We start from the raw sequence: 22,279 nt of genomic DNA on the forward strand, positions 1-22,279 counted from the left end.
ATTTTGCGTTTGTGGATGCTATATATGAAGTAGTTAGACACGCGGGGGATCAGCTCACTTGAAAAATGCTCCAATGCAAGGAGGGTGCCGAGATCTTGAAGGAAGAGTATGGGGAATTAGGGTTTGATTTGAGGAATTGAGGGAGGAGGTTGGGGGTTTGGGTTAGTTTAGAGAGAAAAAGGGTAGGAGAGTTGGAGAATAATGAGAGAGTGTGAGTGAAATCGTGTTTAAAAAACACGAAAAACTATCCGGAACCCGCGCTGCACGGCCGTGCTATAACTGGCACGGCCGTGCTATAACTGGCACGGCCGTGTTGAGGTTTGGCACGGCCGTGCCGAATTTGGCACGGCCGTGTTGGCTTGGCAGGCTTTTTGCGAAATTGAATTTCAGATGGCACAGCCGTGCTATAACTGGCACGGCCGTGCTATAACTGGCACGGTCGTGCTGAGGTTTGGCACGGCCGTGCCGAATTTGGCACGGCCGTGTTAGCTTGGCAGGCTTTTTGCGAAATTGAATTTCAGATGGCACGGCCGTGTTAAAATTAGCACGGCCGTGCTAGTACTTGACACGGCCGTGCTGAAAATGGCACGGCCGTGCTAGAATGTCAGTGGGCTTTTGAGGTTTGGCACGGCCGTGCAGAATTTGGCACGGCCGTGCTAGATTCTGGCACGGCCGTGCTGTCTGATGGCACGGCCGTGCTGTCTGATGGCACGGCCGTGCTGTCTGCTGCAGTCTGCAGGTTTTCTTTTCCTTCAAGGCACTCATCACTCTCTTCATTCCGACTTCTAACCAATTTTCTACCTGCACAAAAACACACAAGAGCACACAAAACTCACACAAATTAGGAGCTAAACCAACTACAAAACAAAAGAAACTACTCTAGTAAAAGCAAGAAAATCGGGTTGCCTCCCGGAAGCGCTAAGTTTAACGTCGATAGCTTGACGTGGTCACATTCAATTCTTGTGACCGCATTCGAACACATCTATCACACCAACATGGGCTCCCTCATAGTATGTCTTCAACCTTTGCCCATTAACCACGAAGGATTGCAACCCACTAGAATCAAGCTCAACCGCACCGGAAGGGAAAACATCTTTGACAATGAATGGACCCCTCCATCTTCACATCAACTTACCGGGGAAGAGCTTCATCCTAGAGTTATATAAGAGGACTTTGTCACCAACATTGAACACCTTCCGCTCTATTTTCCGGTCATGGAACTCTTTAGATCGGGACTTGTATAGGTTCGCACTGTCATATGCGTCCATCCGAAGCTCCTCCAATTCATGAAGGTCCAACATCCGTTGCTCTCCCGCGCTTGCTAGATCAAAATTTATCTTCTTGATAGCCCATTGAGCACGGTGCTCTAGTTCGACCGGGAGGTGACATGCTTTCCCGTAGATCAAACGGTATGGGGTGGTGCCTATTGGGGTCTTGAAAGCAGTCCGGTATGCCCAAAGTGCATCATCAAGCTTATCGGACCAATCTTTCCTATTCTTCGCCACTGTCTTCTCAAGGATGGACTTTATCTGTCGATTGGAGACTTCCGCTTGCCCACTAGATTGAGGGTGATAGGTTGTCCCGAACCTTTGATGTACTCCATTCTTTCGAAGCATCCTTTGAAAGGCCCCATGCACAAAGTGTGACCCGTTGTCACTTATAACCGCCCTAGGAACCCCGAACCTTGGAAATATAATCTTCTTGAAGAGTTTCACCACCACCTTGTGATCATTTGTAGGGGAGGCAATTGCTTCCACCCACTTAGACACGTAATCCACAGCCACAAGTATGTATTGGTTCCCACGGGAGGAAGGGAAGGGTCCCATAAAGTCAATGCCCCACACATCAAAGATCTCAAGTTCAAGTATGGGTTTTTGAGGCATTTCATTCTTCTTGGAAATGTTTCCACTCCGTTGGCAAGCATCGCAAGTCTTCACAAATGCCCACGCGTCCCTAAAGATATGGGGCCACCATAGCCCACATTGCAAAACCTTTTGGGCTGTCTTATTAGCCCCCATGTGACCTCCGCAAGGGTCGGAGTGGCACATTTTCAGCACACTATGAACTTCTTCCTCTTGAACGCACCTTCTTAGGAGACCATCTACACCTCTCTTGAACAAAATTGGATCATACCATATGTAATGCCTTGCATCTCTCCTAATCTTCTTCCGTTGGTGCTTGGAGTAATCGGGGGGAAACTCCGCACAAGCTAAGTAGTTTACCAAATCCGCAAACCATGGTAGAATCTTCTCCTTGAGGAGGTATAAAACATCATCCTTCAACTCATCACAAATGGGCAGCCCATCATCTTCTTGTTGCTCCCTCTCCATGCGCGAAAGGTGATCCGCAACCACATTCTCGGCTCCCTTCTTGTCCCGGATCTCCACATGAAATTGTTGTAAAGAGAGGACCCAGCGGAGGAGGCGTGGTTTGGATTCCTTCTTCGAAATTAGGTACTTAATGGCGGCATGGTCGGTATAAACAATCGTTTTGGAACCAATGAGGTAGTCCCAAAATTTCTCAAATGCATGAACAATGGCTAGGAACTCTTTCTCTGTAGTGGTGTAGTTCCTTTGTGCTTCATTTAAGGTCTTGGACATGTAATAGATCACGTGAACCCTCTTCTCAACTCGTTACCCAAGAACACCTCCAATAGCCGTATCACTAGCATCGCACATCAACTCAAAAGGTAGATCCCACCGTGGTCCTTGCACAATCGGTGCCGAAATCAAAGCTTTCTTAAGTGTGTTAAAAGCTTGTAGGCACTCTTTGTCGAACTTAAAGTCGACTTCCTTTTGCAATAAGGCAGTCAAAGGCTTGGCTATAAGAGAGAAATCTTTTATGAATCGCCGGTAGAACCCCGCATGCCCTAGGAATTGTCTTACCCCTTTTGCATTGACCGGTGGTGGTAGCTTTGCTATAACTTCAACCTTTGCTTTGTCCACCTCTATGCCTGCATTTGAGATCTTGTGACCGAGAACAATACCTTCTTCAACCATGAAGTGACACTTCTCCCAGTTCAGGACTAAATTCACTCTCTCACACCGTTGTAGGCACTTCCCCAAGTTCACTAGGCAATCATCAAAGGAGGCTCCCCCAACAGAAAAATCGTCCATGAAAACCTCTATCTCGGCCTCCAACATGTCCCCAAAAATGCTCATCATACACCGTTGAAAGGTGCCCGGTGCATTGCAAAGTCCAAAAGGCATTCTCCTGTAGGCAAAAGTACCATATGGACAAGTAAAAGTCGTCTTCTCTTGGTCATCCGGGTTTATAGGTATTTGGAAAAACCCCGAATAACCGTCAAGAAAGCAATAATACTTGTGCCTAGTTAGTCTTTCAAGCATTTGATCAATAAAAGGGAGGGGAAAATGGTCCTTTTTGGTAGATGCGTTTAGACGTCTATAGTCTATGCACATCCGCCAGCCGGTCACCGTTCTAGTTGAGATGAGCTCACCATTCTCATTCTCAACTAAAGTCATTCCCCCTTCTTAGGGACAACATGCACAGGGGAAACCCATCTAGAGCTTGAAATGGGGAAGATGATACCTGCATCAAGAAGTTTGGTGATCTCTTTCTTCACCACCTCCCCCATTTGAGGATTGAGTTTCCTCTGCCTCTCAATAGAAGGCCTCGCACCATCCTCGAGAGTTATGTGATGCATACATATAGCGGGGCTAATACCCTTGAGGTTATCAATGGTATAACCTATGGCACTTTGATGCTCTCTCAATACATCACACAACTTCCGAGTTTGATCCGCATCTAAAGAAGAATTCACAATGACAGGATAAGTTGAATCAGGGCCAAGAAATTCGTACCTTAGATGTAATGGTAGAGGTTTCAATTCTATTTTAGGGGCCTCGTTTACCTCTTTTGTGGTGGCCTCAGCAAGTGCATACATGGGTGTAATTTCCTTGAAACCGTTATCACCATCATCTTCCTCTAGCATTTGCTCCTCTATGTACCTGCTCTCATCGGTATCACTTGGCTCAAGATCATGGTTAGTAGAAAGAAATAGTGTATGCATACTAGAGATAATCGAATCAATAGTGTCAATCATCATGCAGTTTTCGGAAGTAGACAAAGGATATTGCATGCTTTTGTTCAGATCAAATTCAAGGACCTCCTCTCCTACCTTTAAAGAAATCTTGGCACTCTTCACATCAATGAGAGCACCAGAGGTAGCTAGGAAAGGTCGCCCAAGAATAATAGGTATATGATTATCTTCATCCATTTCCAAAACTACAAAATCCACAGGTATCACAAATTTCCCAACTCGTAGGGGAACATCTTCTACCTTACCCTTAGGAAATTTGATCGAACGATCAGCTAACTGTAGGGTAATGTTGGTAGGAAGAAGTTCTCCTACCCCTAATCTTTGATATACAGAATATGGCATAAGACTAACACTAACCCCAAGATCACATAATGCATTATCAATTTTCATTTTATTAATAGCACAAGGGATTGAGAAATTACCTGGGTCTCTCAACTTAGGAGGCATTTTGTTCATTATTATAGCACTACAGTGTTCAGTGAGGTTAACAGTTTCTACCCCTTCACAGTTTCTTCTACCACTCAATATATCTTTTAAAAACCTAGCATAGTTAGGCATTTGCTTAATAGCATCAGTGAATGGTATAGAAAGGTGGACTTCTCTCAAAGTCTCCAAAAACTTCCCGAATTGGGCATCTAGCTTATGTCTCACATGTTTTTGGGGGTAGGGGAGTCTATGTAATAGGTCGGGTTCATTGGTCTGTGCTCCCACCTGTTCCTTTGGGACCTCAATAATTTTATCTTTTTCTCTGGTCCTCTCATCCTCACTTTCTACAACATTATCAGTGATAGGTGGAGTCACAGGTTGACTCTTTGGTGGTATTACATTATCGCTCCCTATCAAAGTCTTTCCACTCCTAGTGGTGATAGCATTCACAGAATTTTTAGGGTCAATACCTTGAGGCGGTAGTTTTGAAACTCCAACCCCATCTTTTATAGCACTAGCCAACTGAGAAATCTGGGTTTCAAGCATCTTATTATGTGTCATCGCTTCACTAAACTTTTTATCAGTGGTGGACATAAAAGTGTTGAACATTTTGGCCTGGGACTCCATCATTTCCTCCAAGCTAGATCTCTGTGGTGGTCCTTGAGCATAATAATTATCATTTGTAGCTCGGGAACCACGCACATTAGATTGTTGGGGATTTTGATTAGAGTACCCCTTATTATTATTCCAGTTTCCCCTGTTATTAATGTCGTTTCCCCCTTGATTGAATTGCCCTTGGGAATTATTATTCATTTGATTACCCTGTTGGTATTGGTTTTGATTTCCAAAACCACCATGTTGATTATAGGGTCCTTGGGAATTTTGGTCCCTTTGGCCCCTATTTCCCCACTGGATTTGATAATCAAAATCATTGCCTCCCTGATTATAATTGTTCCCTCTTTGATTAGGTGGCAGATATCTATTATTGTCATTCCTAGGTCCGTTATCATAAGACATAGCATTGACCTGTTCATTATTATATCTATTACCATCATTATTATTAGGATCATATGAGGGATCAAAATTACAAGCATTAGTATAATGATCATAAGACCCACAGTTTTCACAGAAAATACATCCTACAAGCATATTAGAAACGGAAGGATTAGGATTCATACCTCTCCCCTTAGATTGGGAGGGAAGATCTTGCAATGGCACGGAATCGAGCTTGGCTTTAATCACTAACATCTCCTTCCCGAGGTTCGTAATTTGTGATGTCAGGTTGCTAATGGCATTGAGGTGGTCCACTGAATAGACCGCTCCTCCACTCTTGTTCACAGCATCTCGCTCGCCGTCTTGCCAATCCATGTGGTGTCGTACCACATCTTCGATAATATCTATGACTTGCTCTTCAGTTTTGTTCATTATTGGGCCACCTGCTCCCGCATCCAAACTGGTCTTCCCTTGAGGACTCAATCCTCCATAGAAAATCTGTAAAACTTGATATGTTGGGATTCCGTGGTGTGGGCACTCTCTTTGGTACTCCTTGTACCTTTCCCATGCTTCATAGATCGACTCCCCACTCCTTTGCCGAAACCCTTGAATCAAGGCTCTAGCATCGGCCGTCTTCTTTTGAGAATAGAATCTTCCCAAAAATGTTGTCGTGACATCATCCCAAGTGTGTAGAGAGTTCGGCTTCACCTCCTTCTCTAACCATTCGAGAGCTCTCCCAATAAGTGAAAAGGGGAAAAGCTTCAATCTCACGAACTCTTGATTCACCCCATTAACCTTGATGGTATTGCAGTACTTCTCAAATTCGTTCAAATGAGCCAAAGGGCTCTCATGCTTGGCACCACTAAACTGCCTTCTCTCGATGAGGGTGATCATAGCTGGCCGGATCTTGAAATCATTGGCCTTAGTAGTGGGTGGAGCAATCCCACTTGAAGCTCTATACGCCCCAGGAGTTCCCAACTCGTTAAGGGGTCGTGGTGCTGGCCGATTAGGTTGGCGCGGTATGTCTTCCATTGGAACCTGTTGTGTGTTGTGTTCCTTTCCTTGAGAGTTTGATGACGTCAATCGAGATTTACGATTGCTCTTCAAAGTTCTTTCCATTTCTGGATCGATGGGTATTAATTCTCTCTGTTTAGACCTGCGCATACACACTAACCAAACCAATTAAATAGCAGGGCTACAAGTGTAGCCAAAAGGGAAAAATCTTTTTGTGCTTTTTTTTTTATGATGAACTAGACTCAAGAAATCAAAAAGCAATTAACAAACACCGCTCCCCGGCAACGGCGCCATTTTGACAAGGGTTAAATCGGTCGCTACAATCTAACTCTCAATCAAACAATACTTATACGAACACCCTATAACCAAGTACAATGGCAAATAAAGGTTCGGTCCACGAGGAACGAGAGTAATTGCAAATCAATCTTAAACCTAAGCTAGTTCGAAATCAATGGAAAATGGTGTTCTAAAATACTACTAATAAGATGGAATAAATCAATAAACTAAGACACTAGGGAGAACGGGAATCCGCCTAACCATTGGTAACTAAGCAACAAGGAATCACAGAGACAAACGGGATATGCAAAGACTATAAGTCTGATCAATATCATGTGATAGGAAGACAACGGGCAATACTAAGCTTGGATTTCTCATGCACTTAACATTACTCGATACATAATCAAACCACATTCAATAATGAAATACTCAATTCACAATCTCTTGTTCAAATCAAGAATATCATGCAATCAAATTCAAGATTCTAGGTTAGCTACTCCTATTATAATGAATTAACATGCAATCGCATATAATCAATTTAATCACAATCCGTTTATCAAAATCAATCCTCAATTACATAGATTACCTAGGCCGGGTTTCATCCCGAAACCCTAGCTAGGAGACTACTCACACATATTCATAATCAAAGCAATAATTAATTCCAAAAGCATAATAGATATAAACATGAATTCTGATTAAGGAATAATAAAGCTTGATTAATAAACAAGAATGAATAATACCAATTGTATTGATGCGAATCAATGGAAAAGTTCAGAACTTTGATATCCGTCGTCAATGAATAATACAAAGAACCTTCGCAAATCTTGCTTCAAATCAATCCAAGAAAACTAAAATCTCTAGGAAATTCTCTAAGAAAACTAATGAATCTCTAATACTAAGAACGTTCTCCAATAACTCTCTACAAAGGCTCTCAAAACTATCTCTAAAACTGTCTTTTAATCCTCTTAAAGTCGGGCCTTATATACGTCTTCTAATTCGAAGAAGTCAAGCGCGCAGTTAACCCTGGATCAGCACGGCCGTGCTGTATTTGGCACGGCCGTGCTAGCTTGTCAGTAAGTAAACCGGGTTTCTTCTTCAAATTGGCACGGCTGTGCTATATATGGCACGACCGTGCAGCTTCCTGGCACGGCCGTGCTAAAAATGACACAGCCGTGCTGAATATGCTCTAGCACGGGGCTCATACTGAAGCTAACACGGGCACGGGCAACATCTGGCACGGCCGTGCTAATGGCCTGCACGGCCGTGCGGGTGCATGGATACTGACACGGCCGTGCTATTGGCTTGCACGGCCGTGCTGCCTTGCCTGGGGTTGCTTGCTTATAGGCCAGCACGGGTGTGCCTATGGTAACACGGTCGTGCTGCCTGTGCTATGCAATCAATGCATGGCACTTGAACTTCCTTAACTCCTCGGACTCCGGTCAAGGCTAGCTCGGTTATGCATCAAGGGCTCGGGATCCGATTAAACTCGGTTGATATTACCTGAAAACACATAAAAAACAAACCGAAAACCCGTGGAGCACGTAATATGGGGAACGTAAGCATAACAAGGTAATAATCGGCCAAAGCGGCCCCAAATACATCCAAAATCATCCTAAAATATGCTCTAAAGCGCGCCCTAAAGTGAGCTTGTCAGGCTACAAGTAGAGTTATCTTCGATCGTGTTCCCCAAATCTAAACCCAGTGATGAATACCTTTGGCGTCGAATCATAATCGAATGAAGTGAAAGTGTGAAAGTCCAGTGTTGCGGTTAGTTTTTATAAAAAATCTTTCTTTCTATTTTCGAAAAACCTACTCTATATTATGACAATAGTCAGTCCAGTTCAGTTAGGTCCTTGACAAGGGTCCAGTAATGGTGCAGTTGGATGGGGCTCGCAAAGATCTTTCCAACGATATATTATAAGCCCACTTCTGATAAATAATGAGGAAGTTATGGCCAAAATACTAAACTAGGCCTGGTCTGGTTCTTACATGCGGCCCAATGATCTAGAGGAGGGCCTATTATTAATTATCATTCCTAACGCTATTAGGATTGGTTATAGTCTTCTAGAATTGTCTAAAAGGTTCTCTTAAATCCTAAAGGAATTAGGATTGATAATTATGTTTTAGAGTTTTACTTGGAACAGAATAAGTGTTTTTACAAAAATACGATTTAACCCCTAACATGGATTTTACGACTCAATTTTATCGAGAAGTGGATTCTGCATGGAAAACGTGTTGAAATCACTGCATTGCCTGACAACAGGTTTGTCTGCAACGCATGGCGCCAAGTTTTTCGCCAGGCGATGAGCTCTGTCGTTGGCGACAAGATGTAGTTTTATTCCTTTTCGAATTCTAACTCTTTCTATCAATTCCAGACTATTTTTCTTATAAATATGGTCCTTGGACCTCCGTTTTCAATAACTAGAATTCTCTAATTCTTCTCTCTCTCTAAGCTTAAGCTTATTCTCTCTCCCTCTTTCTATCCTAACCTTTTACAAACACAATTCCTCATACATTAGCACTAGACACACCTAGCCAAGTTCGAAGTTGCCTTCGTCCTTGTAGGCGTCGTTCGAAGTGCGCCTACGTTAAAAGCATGTGTGAATATGCTTGGCACTCTTAGGAAGTGGGAATTGACATAATACGGTTAGGGACAAGGAAAGTAGGGAGCCGCCAACAAGTTTTTAAGGAACTTGTAAACCGTTCACGGATCATAAAAGGCAACCACGAATAAGGGACAACGATAGGCAACAACGATTGACCCGTGAAGGTTACACCCCATTCATAATCCATGAGATTACTAACTCCATATGGTTTGGAACCATGAAAGAAGGATCGGGGATGATGGTACGAAGTGAGTCATGGAGTCACATTCGCCCGCATTGGCCTCTACTCGATTCTTATAGTGAAAAGTTATTCTTGCAATCTCAAAGGCATGCAAACAAAATATTAAATTTGCTCCAAACTATTATTATGCTAAATTTGTTGAATATTAATGCAACACATAATTCTAAAATATTTGTGATCACTTGAATAAACAACAAGATTAAAAAGGATCCTAAACCGGTTGTCCAAATTATCTTATTAGGCGTGATTTTAAATTATATATTCCCTTTAACATGCAATGTGGTGATCATAAAAATAATAGAATAAACATTAATATTGGAAGCAATTTAACAATAATAGCGTTAGTAAAATTAAAAATAAATAACCCTAATCATGATACTAGCAATATTAAAATAAAATAAGAGTAATTAAATTAATTAATTACTCACATTCCGCGCGTTCCTTTAAATTGCTACATCATGAATAAACTCTTAGTAACTTCAATAAAAATATAAATCAAATTAAATTATATCAAATAAAAAGTAGAGTTGATTTGGTCCAAACCCTTAATTAATTCTACCTTTTCACACCTTGGTTTTAAGTATAGAACTTTGGGTATTGTATGAACTCCTTGGAGTGCTTAGGGGAAGTATTTTGAGAGAATAGGGTGGCTAGTATTTAGTCTAAAGAGGGAGAAGAGAATTATTTGATGATCAAGCTTGTTGATGATCGAAAAAGGAGAGATATGAGCTCTATTTATAAGGAAAAAAGAGGGGTCAAAGAACCAAGAAAATATATGAATTCGAATCGGATAAAACTCTTGCGATAGACAACAGTTTTTTCACTTTTTGTTTTTATTATATCTTTTGATCCAGAAATTAGAATAAGATGAATAAGATATCGTTGGAAATATTTTTAAGTCTACTTTCTAACCCAATTAAAATCAGATTAAAATATTTTATATAATAAAAGATATGGCCGAAATAGTGAGACGATGTCAGTTTTGGATAGAGTTTGACATTTTATTCATATCTTTTCTGTTATAGCTCGGAATTGATATTATAATATATCATTGGAAAGATAATTTCAAGGAATATCCAGCCATATAAAATTTGGATATAAAATATGAGGCACGAAAATAATATCTGTCTTTCTTTGAATGTCTTTCAATTCGAATAAAATTAGGACTTTCAAAAAAAGAGTTTTATTCAATTTCAAACTCTTTAATCTTATCTTTTCAAAAAGGATGATTAAGATCTTTTAGAAACTTATAGAAGCTTATAATTAATCCTAATTGGTTTAGGATTGGGATTAAAGCTTTTGGACCCTCCACATGATCATTGGGTTGTAGGTAAGGTAGGCTTAGGTTCGGTTTGGGCTCGGCTTAATATTTAGGCCATAACTTATTCGTTATAACTCGGATTTGGGCTTATAATATATCGTTGGAAAGCTCTTTTCAAGCCCATCCAATTATTAAATCATTGGACCCTGATTATGGACCAAAAATAAACTGGATTAAACGTTTTTATAAAAAGGACACAAAATGAATGATTTTAAAGGACACGAAATGAATTATTTTGGGTTTAAAGGCACGAAAAGAGGAAAATAAGTTATGGTTTGGGAAATGGGCTAGGAATTGGGTTATTTTATTATATGGATTTAAGCACTCCAAGATTAAATACTCAACCCGACCAATAATGGCGGTGAAAGGTTGTTCATCATTGGGTTTGGTTTTGGGGAGCCATTTTTAGGTGTCTAAAGAAGCCCCCACTTTGTCTGAGTTTGTAGAAATGTCATTTTCGAAAACGATAGTCAAAGTATTCGATAGGGACGGAGAATGATTTAAGACGTTTGGCGATCCTAAATCACTCTATATACGCCGATACCTACAAAAAATGTTAATTCCACAGATAAAAGCGTAAACGGATAGAACGCTTATCTGACACCAGTGTATCGTTGACAAATGAGCTTGTTATTTTCCTATGCTTGAAGGAATCCACCGGATGACATTTGTTGAAATGCTTTCCATGCTTGAGGAAAGCAGACAGATGAGTTTGGTAGCTTTCTAAGCCTGAAAAAACCTACCGGATGACACTTTCCATGCTTGAGGAAAGTCAACATATATTTTTGGCGTTTTTCTATGCTTGAAGAAATCCACCGATAATGCTTTCCATGCTTAAGAAAAGCCGACAAAGGAATTTGGCGGTTTTCTATGCTTGAAGAAATCCACTGGATAATACTTTCCATGCTTGAGGAAAGTCGACAGATGATGAGATTGCAAGTCTCTGTGTATCGAGAACCTTGCGTCATGAAATAATGGTGGTTCGATTGCCCCCGAATGTGGGCTATAGATGATCCGCTTGTCCCCGTACGTGGGCTGTAGTTGGTTCGCTTGTCCCCGAACGTGGGCTGTAAATGGTTCGCTTGTCCCCGAACGTGGGCTGTAGATGGTCCGCTAGTCCCCGGACGTGGGATGTAGATGGTCCGCTTGTCCCCGGACGCAGGCTGTAGATGGTCCGCTTGTCCCCGGACGTGGGTTGTAGTTGGTTCGCTTGTCCCCGAATGTGGGCTGTAGATTAGACTTGCAAAAATTAATTTGCCAATGGACTCGTATATATTGATTGACTTAACTACTAACTTGACCAAGTTTGACTTGATGTGACATGACATGTGTATGACTTGTAAATGTGTGTGTGTGTGTATATGTGTGTGTGTGCAAACACAAGCAAACGAAGATGCAAAAGAAAAAATTTTCCGTCAATTTTTGTCATGAGTGGAGGGTATCGATTTTCTCCCGAAAAAGAAACGTGTGAAAACTGAACTTTTATTTTAGAACTTCCCTTGATGAGAAAATTTTGAAAAAGTTTTTTTAAACTTCTCCAAAAGAAAAGACGCGAAAAAAGGAAAGAAGTTTTGAACTTCCTCGTTGAGCAAGACAAAATGAATCGCATGGATTGAATTGCTTTTCTTGAAAGTAATGTATGCATGATGCATGTCCTTAGGCCAGGAGTCTAAGGACAATTACATCATGTGACACGATGAATGAACTTAGGTCATGGAGCTAAGCATCATATATAGTGTAAAGAAACGATCTTGAACGTCACTTAGGTCTGGAAGCTAAGCATGTATACAGATGAAGTGATTATTGCACAATGAACGTTGCTTAGGTCAAGGAGCTGATAGGCCGTCGTCGAGCCTACCGAAGATAAAATCCTATCTTGGTCTCACTAGGTAATAGCAAGGGTAAGAACGGGTCGAACCCGAGAGAGGCGTTGAATCAACCACCGAGATACTACCGTTTAAACAAGCTGAATGAAGTCGAAATTGGTTTGGTTTTATGTAGCATGAACTAACTCAAATCAACTAATACTAAGGGATGATTAAAAATAATTAGAGAGTTCTAGGGCTTGGGATATACCACTCAACTTCGTCACAAATTACAATTAGCAAGTAGCAAACAATGGTAATTTGAGGGGATAATATAGGGGAAGTCATCTAAAGCACCCAACTACTCTCTCAAGCTAGAGGGATTACTCGAATTATGAATACAACCTACTCTCGTGGTTACAAAGAATAAAACAAGTATTAAAGCATAATCACGATGACAAAAACATTCCCTTGACTGGAAATTCCTATTCTCATGGAATTTCAAGTCAATTAAGCATAAGGGAACTAACTCAAGTTCATCTCTCGATCCTTTGTTGAGAAAGCTTAGATAATAGTTCTAAAAATGACCATATACAATAACTAAGGAATTAAACCACTTAAGCTCAACTAATTAACACCCAACAATTACCAAATTAACACATGCAACAAGTAATTAGTGACTACATTGAGGGTTTTACCCAAACCCTAGAAAATTAGACTACTCACAATCCATGGAGATTAAAGCAATTAAGGATTTCAAGTAACTCATGAACAAGAATTAACTAAAGATTAAGCTAAATAACAATCTAAGCATACAAGAATTAAGTAAGATAATTAACAATCAAAGCAATTAAAATGGAAGAGAAGAGTGAGAAAATGTTACTATAAGCTTCAACTTGAATTTCAATGGTGGAACTTGTCTTCTACAATGATTGAGAATGAAATTTCCAAGCTAATAATTATAATCTAACTAATGATTTGAGAATATTTGTGTTTCTACCATTGCAAACTAAGAGGAAGCACTAATAAACTTGGATGCCGTACAAATGAGCTCAAGGGGTTATCTATAAAGACCCCCAAATAAAAAGGACGGAGAAAACATGAGTCGGGCACGGCTACAGGTCAGCACGGACGTGCTGAGGTTGGCACGGACGTGCAGCTATACCTGCACGGAAGTGCCAAGGTAGGCACGGACGTGCACCTGGGAGGCAGAATGTACTGTTTTGGCCAGGGCATCCTGCACGGACGTGCCAAATATGGCATGGACGTGCAAGTCTTATTCAGTAGAATCAGTTTTGAAACTGATTTGGGCTGAGCAAACTGCACGGACGTGCAGGATCAAGCACGGACGTGCTGAATATCCTGCACGGACGTGCTGAGCTCTGCACGGATGTGCAAGCCTTGAAAGCAGTAGGCAGTAGCTTCTAGTCGTGCTGGGACACTTCAGCACAGACATGCCATACTTTTCACGTCCGTGCAGACTCTCTAAGGCCCTTATCTTTACTTTTCTTCGGTTTTGCTCCATTGTTTCGGCTTCTAACCTCGGTTTATCATCCAAATGCCTCAAATGGTCGTCTTTGAACCTAAAAACTCAACAAAAACACTAATAACCCGTGAAGCAAGGGATACACAAAAGTTTAACAAAAATAGAGTAAAAGTGAACCAAACTGCCAATATACCAAGTAAACAAGGTTCGAAATCACTCTAAAATCGTATCAAATAACAAGTTGTCAAATCCCCCCAACCTAAGCTTTTGCTAGTCCTCGAGCAAAACAAACATGTCAAATCAAGAAGGAAGATTACTTGCTAATGATCAAACCAAGGAAAGATACTTAAAGAGAAAACACAAACACAAATCCGCATGGCAAGAACCATAAACACTTTTAGCACAAGTGAAAAGAAATTTAAACCCCTAAGTCGCCTAAGTGGACGAGTTTTTATCTCGTGAGGGTTTCCCTTCAGCTTAACTCACAACTCACACAAACCGTGCCAAAATTGTCATAACAAATCATCATCATCAAGGTGATCAATACACACCAAAACCAATGTTTTTATTGCCCAAGTCAACTCATCGGGATATAAATCACAAGCAAGACAAGTGAGCGACTTTCAAGAATTACCGATCATACAAATGTGCACATGAGTTGGGAGTAGAGAGGAGAATTAATCAAGGTTGCACTAGGATACTTCCTTATACCTTTTACTAGTTCGTTAGAGCACGTCTAGATATTCCAAAGAGTTAAAAAGCCCTCTTTCAGTTATAAATCTCAAAATGCAAGTCCACCTCCCAAAATGCACTCCCAAGCCCTTTCAACTACGCTCTAATTCGGAAATTTACACAAGAAACATCAAAATAGATAGTGTGTGGGATACATCCACAAATTGACCTCTAGAGAAGAAAAGGTGAAAACTTTGAGAAATTTGGAGGAGTTTTTTTTATCTCTTTTTCTTTTTCTTTTTTTTTTCTTTTTTTTTCTTTTTTTTTTTAACATTCATTGCCCTCGCCTCTTTTAACTGTGAGCGACTCTTTCTTTTATTCGATACATGTGGCTTATTATGCCACTTATTACACAAGATACAAATAGAACCAATTCCCTAACAGAGTTTCATTTTGGGGGAGGAGGGGAGGAACATCAAGGGCACAAGGGACCGCAATTCGATTCAAACATATCCTACTTTGGGCAAATTTGACAATATCCTATACTAGACGTGCAATTGAGCATTCATCGGTTTTCATTTCATATACTCTAATGCAATCAAGATTAATAAGCCTCTAAATGACCCCAACTCTTGCACACACCCTTCTAAAAGAACTTTTACTCATCACTCAAGAGTCAAGCAAGAAAATCATATAAGCATCGTCATTTGAGTCTCATCCAAGGGTCATTTTTCCGTTTTTTTTTTTAATTTTATTTTTATTTCTAAAGGTTACTAGAAAGCAAGAATAGATAAAAAGATAAGAAAACTAAGCTAATCATAAAAAAAAATTGAAGCATAACTATACATCTAAATAAATAAAGAGAGAAGAGAAGAGAAGTATTCACATATTAAGAGATTTGGATTTAAGGTGTTGGATTTCAAAGGGAGCAAAGAGATTTGGATTTAGGGTGTTGGATTTCAAAGGGAGCAAATTTGGATGTTTAGGGGTTTGGATGTTAGGGGAAGGAGAAAATAACATGAAAAGTTAATACCAACAAGAACATACAAGAACCAACATATGAACTAAAGAGAAAGACTTCCCCCCCAAGCTATCATAAACATTGTCCCCAATGTTAAAACAATTAAAGCACAAGAAGAGGGAGGAAGAGAACTAACTCATTAGCTCGAGCCTCCTTGGGAGCTTGAGCCCCCGGGGTACCAATGTCGGTAGACGTTCCGGAATTCACCCAATTCCGATCGAAGACCCTCAAAGCTTGTCCTCATATTGTCGTAGGAGGATCTCATGTCTTCGTGAGACTTTCTCATAGTCTCGAACTCGGTGGACATGCGGTTGAACCCGACATTCATCATTTGCATTTGTTGCTCGAAGGAAAGGGGTGGGTTTCCCTCACCCATGCCTTGACCTTGGTACCCTTCTTGGTACCCTTCTTGGTACCCTTGTTGGTTCTCATATTGTTGTTGTTGTTGGAATTGTTGTTGGAAGTGTTGTTGTTGCAGTTGTTGTTGTTGTGGTTATTCTTGCTCTTGCTCATGCTCTTCTTCATCATCACCGAGAATCCAAGGGTGGTCCCTCTCGAAGACCCAGTTGCTCTCGTCGTAGATGAAGGTCCGCTCCATACATCTAGGGTCGTACTACCCTCGCTCAAGTGCCATAGGAAGTGAAGCTCCCTAATGGACACTACACCCAAACTATCACCTCTAGCGAACGTCATGTTCGCTATGGTGCGCTGTGACATCCTAAAGGAGGGGTGGATTATGGCCGTAGCTTTATCGGTCCTAGGGTTGTAGTCGAAAAGGCCGGTGATCTTCCTCCAAAACTCACTCGCACAATAGTTACGGGGGGGCCTATCCTTTGGTCCTATGGTGTCGTTAATTGGCCACCCAAAAACTTGGTTCACCCTCTTTATGTTCAAGTTGTGTTGGGTGTTCATGAGTTGGAAGGTAAGGTGGCGAGGGGATCTATTGTTGTCTCGTTGCACTTGAAGGGTGGAAAGGAATTCAAGTGTCAACCTTTTGTAGGTCGGGGCGCTTAAATCTAGCCAATTTCCTAAGCCACAACCCTCGAAAAGCATCCTAACATCGCCCCCTATCACTAAAGCATCGGCAACACTCTCGTCATAGAACTTTGTAGGTCGAACTCTCCTCCTACTTATTCTTATATAGTTGTTCAAAAAGGTTGGGTCATTGAACACGATTCCCATAGTGTCCACTTGTGGTGGATCAACGGGAGGAGGAGGAGATGGGTTGCGGTACCTAGCATCCGTGTTTCTAGGTCGATTTCTTCTAGAAATGGTCGGTCTTAATGCAATGCAATCAAACAAACCTAGACAAAATAATCACCTCACAACCACACAAAGAGACTAAGTCCACAACTCGACCAACCAAAGCTCAAAAAAGGCCAATAAACACAACACAATCAAGTCAAGTTCTAAGTCTCCCACCTAAAACAAGCAACTCACCAAGAAACAAAGACCGCTTCAATAATGCATCTACAAGAATTTTACATCAATTTCATGAAATATTATCAAACAAACCAACACAACAATCCACCTAAACAAGCATGTTCTTCCTTCATGAAAATCAATTTCTCAACCTCACTTACAAAAAATCCAATTCTCAAAACACACCAAAATTCATTCAAACTCAATAATGCTTTTCAATTATCAACTATCAATCACTCACAACCAATTCAAACAAACTTTCTCAAGCAATTTCATGCAAAAATTCAAGGAATTAAACATGAAATTAGTAAAAGGGAGGAACGATTATACCGAGCTTATCGTGGGTGTAAAACCCGCAAATGAACCTTTCTAACCTTCCTTTTGCTTGCTTGAACTTACTCCTTCAACCAATTGTCTTGAACTTGAACTCCAAAGAAAACCCCCAAATTGATTTTTCAAGGTTAGGGTTTGAGTATTTTGGGTGATTTTTGGGTTTGAATGTGAGAAAAGGAGTAGTAGATTGTGAAAATGTTGAAATGGAGTGAAGATTTTGGAGAAAATTGTTGAATTTGGGTGAGGATTTGGGTGAGAATGGAGAATTGAGTGGGTTTTGAAGGAGGAAGTAAGATGTTTAGAGAAAGGAGGAGTGAGAATCGTGAGATGAGAGTGAATGAATGAGTGAAATTTTTTTTAATGTTAAACCGTGCTGCTGCCAGGCATTTTCGGGGCGGCACGGATGTGCAACATTTGGCACGGACGTGCAGCCTCAGACAAAAAGTTAAATATCGTACTAACTTATTTGGCACGGACGTGCTTGAATTAGCACGGACGTGCTGAGCCACTTTGCACAGACGTGCTGAGCCACTTTGCACGGACGTGCTTAATTTGGCATGGACGTGTAGCCTCAAACAGAAACTTAGGTAGCGTACTGACTTATTTAGCACAGACGTGCAGGAATTAGCACGGACGTGCTAAGCCACCTTGCACGGACGTGCTTAATTTGGCACGTCCGTGCCAATCTGGAGAAATTCACTTCAAACTTCCTAATTGCTTCTGACTGCCTCTGCACGGATGTGCGATGCTCTGTACGTCCGTGCAAACTTGTTGCTGCACGTTACCCCTTTTTTTTAGAATAATAATAATAGTAAGGCATAATAATAATAAAATTATTATCATTACCATTATTATTATTATTACAATTATCTACTACTTCACTTCCACAAACCTTTTCTTACTTTTCTTTTCATCAACACCTACAAAAGACATTGAGAGAAAAGTTAGTAATAGTAAGAGTGATGGAAATTAAATAATAGTTTATGAAAGAGAGAGAGTTGAGAAACTCGGGTTGCCTCCCGGAAGCGCTCTTTCAACGTCACTAGCTTGACAACATTGCGGGATCAAGGAGAGTAGGGAACATCAAACTTATCAAGGTGAACAACCTTGGCTTCCTCATGCACAAAACCGTCAAAGTATACCTTAAGCCTTTGGCCATTCACTTTGAACGGTTCACCATTGTCATTTGAGATTTCTATCGCTCCATATGGAAACACCTTCTAAATGGTGAAAGGTCCACTCCATCTTGACTTAAGCTTACCCGGAAACAACTTCAACCGGGAATTGAATAGTAGGACCTTGTCACCTTCCTTAAACTCCCTTTTGCTAATATGCTTGTCATGCCAAGCCTTGGTCTTTTCTTTGTAGATCCTTGCACTCTCATATGCATCCATTCTTAATTCTTCCAAGGCGTGGAGGTTAAGCAACCTCTTCTCACCGGCGCTTTGAAGGTAGAAATTCAATGTTTTGATAGCCCAATGAGCCCGATGCTCAAGTTCTACCGGCAAGTGGCATGACTTCCCATAAACAAGATTGTATGGTGTAGTGCCAATAGGAGTTTTGAACGCGGTGCGATAGGCCCATAGAGCATCATCAAGCTTTGTAGACCAATCTTTTCTAGACCTATCCACCGTTTTCTCAAGAATCATTTTTACCTCCCGGTTTGAAATTTTAGCTTGACCACTTATTTGGGAGTGGTAAGCTACTGACACCTTGTGCCTCACACCATATTTCTCAAGGAGAGCTTGAAAGGATCGTTTTGCAAAGTGTGAACCTCCATCACTAATCACAGCCCGGGGCACTCCAAACCTTGGGAAAATTACTCTTTTGAAGAGCTTGACCACAACCTTAGCATCATTAGTAGGAGATGCAACCGCTTCCACCCACTTTGATACGTAATCGACGACCACTAGAATGAACTTGTTCCCAAAAGAGCTCGGGAAAGGCCCCATAAAATCGATGCCCCATACATAAAAAATTTCAAGTTTAAGGATGTTGTTCAAAGGCATTTCATTTCTTTTTGAAATATTACCGATTCTTTGACACCGGTCACAAGCTTTCACCACACCCCACACATCTTTGAACATTGTTGGCCAAAAGAAACTGCATTGCAATATTTTCGCCAAGGTCTTGTTGGCACTCATATGTCCTCCACAAGGTGAGGAGTGACACATTGTGATAACATCTTTAATTTCATTATCCGGGACACACCTTCTAAAAAGGCCATCAACACCTTGTTTGAAGAGCAAGGGGTCGTCCCAAAAGTATTGGCGAACATCATGAAGAAACTTCCTTTTTTGTTGATAGGAGAGGTCGGGAAGAAGAATAGAGCAAGACAAGTAGTTTGCAATGTCCGCAAACCATGGTGCCGGTGCTTGGATAATAGCAAATAGTTGATCATCTGGGAATGAATCGTCGATTGACAAGTTATCAAGATCACCTACAAGGATAGGCAACCGTGAAAGATGATCGGCCACCACATTTTCGGCACCCTTCTTGTCCCTAATCTCAATGTCATAGTCTTGTAAGAGCAAGACCCACCGTATCAATCTTGGCTTTGGTTCCTTCTTGGACAAGAGGTACTTCAAGGCCTAATGGTCGGTGAAGACTATGACTTTAGACCCCAACAAGTATGACCTAAACTTCTCAATTGCATGAACAATGGCTAGAAACTCCTTTTCCGTGGTTGTGTAATTCCTTTGTGCATCATCCAAAGTTTTGCTAGTTTAGTAGATAGCGTGGAGCTTCTTATCCTTCCTTTGTCCAAGAACGGGCCCAATGGCAAAATTTGAAGCATCACACATAAGCTCAAAAGGAAGCTCCCAATTAGGGGGTTGAATGATAGGAGCCAAAATCAATGCCTCCTTCAACCTATCAAATGCTAGCAAACAATCATTAGTAAACACAAAAGGGGAATCCTTTACCAACAATTGAGTGAGCGGCTTTGCGGTTTTTGAAAAATCCTTTATGAACCGGCGGTAAAAACCCGCGTGTCCAAGAAAGCTCCTTATCCCCTTCACATTTGTAGGGGGTGGGAGGCGCTCAATGACCTCAATTTTGGTATAATCTACTTCAATGCCCCTACTAGAAATTATATGACCAAGAACAATTCCTTCTTCTACCATGAAATGACATTTATCCCAATTCAAGACCAAGTTCACCTCTTGACATCTTTTCAATACTTTAATCAAATTCGAAAGGAAAATGTTAAAAGATGAACCAAAAACAGAAAAAGTCATCCATGAATACTTCAATTGATGATTCAAGCATGTCGGAAAAAATAGACATCTTACACCTTTGAAATGTGGAAGGTGCATTACAAAGTCCAAATGACATAAGCAAAGGTGCCAAAAGGGCATGTGAATGTAGTCTTCTCTTGATCCTCGGGTTGGATTGTGATTTGGAAGAATCCCGAGTATCCATCCAAGTAACAATAGTGACTATGTGATGCTAGTCTTTCCAATATTTGATCGATGAAGGGGAGTGGGAAGTGGTCTTTCCGGGTGGACTTATTCAATTTTCGATAATCAATACACATCCTCCACCCGGTGACCGACCTCGTAGAAATGGTCTAACCCTTATCATTCTTGATGATGGGTATGCCTCCTTTTTTAGGCACAACTTGAACCGGGCTAACCCACTTACTATCGGAGATAGGGTAAATTATGCCCGCTTCAAGAAGTTTTAAAACTTCTTTTTTCACAACTTCCTTCATGTTTGGATTGAGCCTTCTTTGGTTCTCAATCGAGGAAGCATGATCATCATCAAGTAAAATCTTATGCATGCATATAGTAGGACTTATCCCCTTAATGTCATCAATTTTGTACCCAATGACACCTCTATACTCCCTTAAAACAACTAGGGGTTTCCCAAGAGAGGTATCATCAAGTTTAGCATTGACAATAACGGGATAACTCTCACTATCATCAAGAAAAGCATATTTAAGTAAAGGAGGAAGGGGTTTAAGTTCAACCTTGTGAGGAGGCGTAGTACTCTCCTCTTTTACCTCCACATTAAGCACTTCCACTTTCTTTTCATTGTGGACTAAAGGTTGGTTGAGCAAAAGATCATACCCCCTTGTTTCTTCACCTTCCTCAACTAAGCCTCCTGTTAGGATAGCTTGTAAAGGATCTCCTTCAAACAAATTCTCTTGGAACTTCTCTAAGTCCCTTTCCAATGTATCAACTCTATGAACTTCATCATACAATGGCTTTTTCAATGTTTGTGGGAATGAAAATGATATTTTCTCATCTCCCACATTCAAGGTCAATCTTCCTTGCTTCATATCAATCACAACACCCATGGTGTTCAAAAACGGTCTTCCCAAGATTAGGGGCACCATAGTATCTTCTTCCATTTCCATTACCACAAAATCACATGGCACAAATACTCTTACAACTTGAACCGGCACATCTTCAAGAATTCCCAAAGGTAGCCTAACCGTGCGGTCGGCCAATTGTAAAGACATTCTTGTTGGCTTTAAGTCTCCAACTTTCAAACTCTTAGCAATAGAATAGGGCATCAAGCTCACACTTGCCCCAAGATCACATAAAGCATCCATAGCCTCCAAGTCTCCAATTTTCACCGGTATTGCATAACTACC

This window comes from Chenopodium quinoa, unplaced genomic scaffold (assembly GCF_001683475.1).
Source record: "Chenopodium quinoa cultivar QQ74 unplaced genomic scaffold, ASM168347v1, whole genome shotgun sequence".
Classification (NCBI taxonomy): domain Eukaryota; kingdom Viridiplantae; phylum Streptophyta; class Magnoliopsida; order Caryophyllales; family Amaranthaceae; genus Chenopodium; species Chenopodium quinoa.